We start from the raw sequence: 2,704 nt of genomic DNA, 5'->3' as shown, positions 1-2,704 counted from the left end.
ATTTTTTATAACATGTCAATAACTTTTGAGTGTGGTGAATAATGTATATGGCTCGTGCTTCCAACACATTCAATAAAGGAGTGTATTTGTCCTGTACTTCCAATACATTGAATAAATAGTTTAGTTGATAATAAAAATTAACAATAATAATTTCTTTAAATTACCTATTCCTATCGTTGTGAATGATTTGGTCTACATTCTTTTAAATGATTTCCCAACATTTATAAAAATTTATGTATAATGAAGTTGCAAGATATTAAATTTTATGAGAAACTCATCATAGTTGACTTCATATAAGGTTGTTGTTTTTGTTTGTTGACCTCCTACTTTTTCAAGAAAATAAAAATCAATTACATAAACAACTAAAATTTAAATCAGGATAATGATTGGAAACTGAGTGAAGTGAGTTGATTTTACGATTGCACATTTTTATGGGGTTCCACTTTGTTTGATTTTTTATTTTAGCAGAATATGGTGAGACACCCAAAGAATACTGCCACTTGACACAAACTTAACCAAGTGGTTAAGTAAGTGTGAAGGTTCTCTTTTAGAGGACAAAGAGAAAACATAATTATATGATGATTTAGAAGATGATGGGCGGAAATGAAGAACATAAAATTGAAAGAAAACACAATGAAAACCGAAAAGGAAATGAAAAATACAAGAACACAAAATGGAAGAAAAGTGGCAGAAAGAAAATGAAGGGAAAAGGTGAAGAGATGAAGAAAGCTTATCGAGATACAGGAAAAAATAATTGCATTCATGAAACCTTTTTCAATTTTTTAATTTTCTTCCTCGCATAATTATGAACTTTCCATAAACTGATGAACTGAAAATAAGAGAAGGAGGACTTAAGTATTCGAGACATAATTCAAATGATCCAATAACTAAGCATAATGAAGCAACCCTTTTCTCAGTTCAAAGTTTTGATGAATGCCTGGGTGATGCAGGACTATGTAATTATAGGCATCTAGAGTAAGAAAATCATCAAAAGTTTGTTTGGGCTCGTCACACAACTAGACATATGAGTGTAAGATAACAACGGTACACTCTTTTTCCAACTTTCATTCTCTTCCAAAAACTACCATAATTATTAATATTTATATTGCGTAAACTCATCATAATCACTAAACAAGAGGGGGTGAATTGTTTTTGAAGGATTTTCGCAAAAACTGAATAAGAATGAAAGTAAATGTAGAATTATAGATAAAGCAATCAGATCATCCAAGAAACAAAATGTATTTAAACCGATTCCAGAAAAACAATCGGTTGTTTCTGCAAATCAATTGATTCTTCTTACCAACACTTCAACAAAAACAAATTTAAAAACATAGAGGGAGAGAGAGATTTACACACAATGTTTTTATACTAGTTGATGGAGATCAAGCTCAAGAGGACATGGAGGCCAATCAACTAGATCAAGAAGAGGTAGAGGCTCAAATGGAGGACGCACATGGAGGTCAAAGCCCACCTCAAAGGCTTACAAGAAGCATGTTCAAAGCTTTAGGAGCTAGGGGACGTTTATTCACTCTTTTTGTAATTTCTTTGGTTGAAGGTGCTTAGAGGGAAACATTAGACACCTCTATTGTTAAAGCATCTTTTAGATTTTAGTTAGGAGCTTTAGGAGGGGGGGGGGGGGTTAGTAGATAGGTGTAGGAGTAGAAAAGGAGGTGCCAAAGTGAAGGAAGAGGTCACACCTTCCTCATGCTTTGTTTTAGGGGCCGGTTCTAAATAGGTTTAGGAGGGAATTTTGAATTCTCTTAGCTTTGTTTTTCAGCACCTTAGGCTATAAATAGAGGTGTTCCCTTTGTATTTTTCAGATTTGAATTTTAAGAAGAGAAACTATACTCAATTTTTGAGAGAGCTTTGGAGAGCTTTTGAGCCTTCTTCTCTAGTCTTATCTTGAAGGATCCATGGTGTCCTCAAGTGGCGGCAGCACACTCATCTAGGAGCAACCATCCTTCTAGTGGCGTGACCATTCATCCAAACATCCATCTTCATGAGCATTCTCTTCTCCTTCCTTCCTTCTCTTTCAATTGTTCATGTTGTCTTGTGTTCTTGAGTTTATGGTTCGGTTGTTCTTATTTTCCAGCAATCATTTTCAGTTCTTTGCCTTTTAAATTCATTTTGTTCGGTTCAATTTGTGTCTTATCCAATTCTGTTCGGTGTTTTTAAGTTTTACCTCTTTTTGTTGGTTCAATTTGACAATATGAGGAACTTCCATGTGAGTTTGGATTTGGTACTAGTTTTGGTGAGTTCTTGACTTAGAACATTGATCCAATTCTAAGAAAAAGTGCCTAACAATTGTCCAACTCAAGTTGATTCCAAAGAATGTCAAGAATCATTCTCTTCTATGCTATTGGAATCACATCACTAGTTCACTCATAACCTGGGCTACATCTAGTCCCAGAACAACCTCTGGATAATCCAAAGATTACAACAGATTACAAAAACAAACACACCAAAGAGCCTATATGGATACCTTCAAGACTACACAACCTCTTTGATGCACTACCACGACACACAGTCAGAACACCCTCTGACTTCAAATACAAAACAATTTACAGTATTCAAAAGTAAACAGAAATACAAGAATGAATAGGAAAGGTTACACCTAATACAAGAAGAAAAACACAACTCCTGTTTCACTCTTTTCACCAAAGCAAAACATGTAACAATCTTGCGATCTTTTTGAAAAAATATG

The sequence above is a fragment of the Phaseolus vulgaris genome, chromosome 4 (assembly GCF_000499845.2).
Source record: "Phaseolus vulgaris cultivar G19833 chromosome 4, P. vulgaris v2.0, whole genome shotgun sequence".
NCBI classification, from domain to species: domain Eukaryota; kingdom Viridiplantae; phylum Streptophyta; class Magnoliopsida; order Fabales; family Fabaceae; genus Phaseolus; species Phaseolus vulgaris.
Note: the sequence above shows the minus strand (reverse complement) of the source record.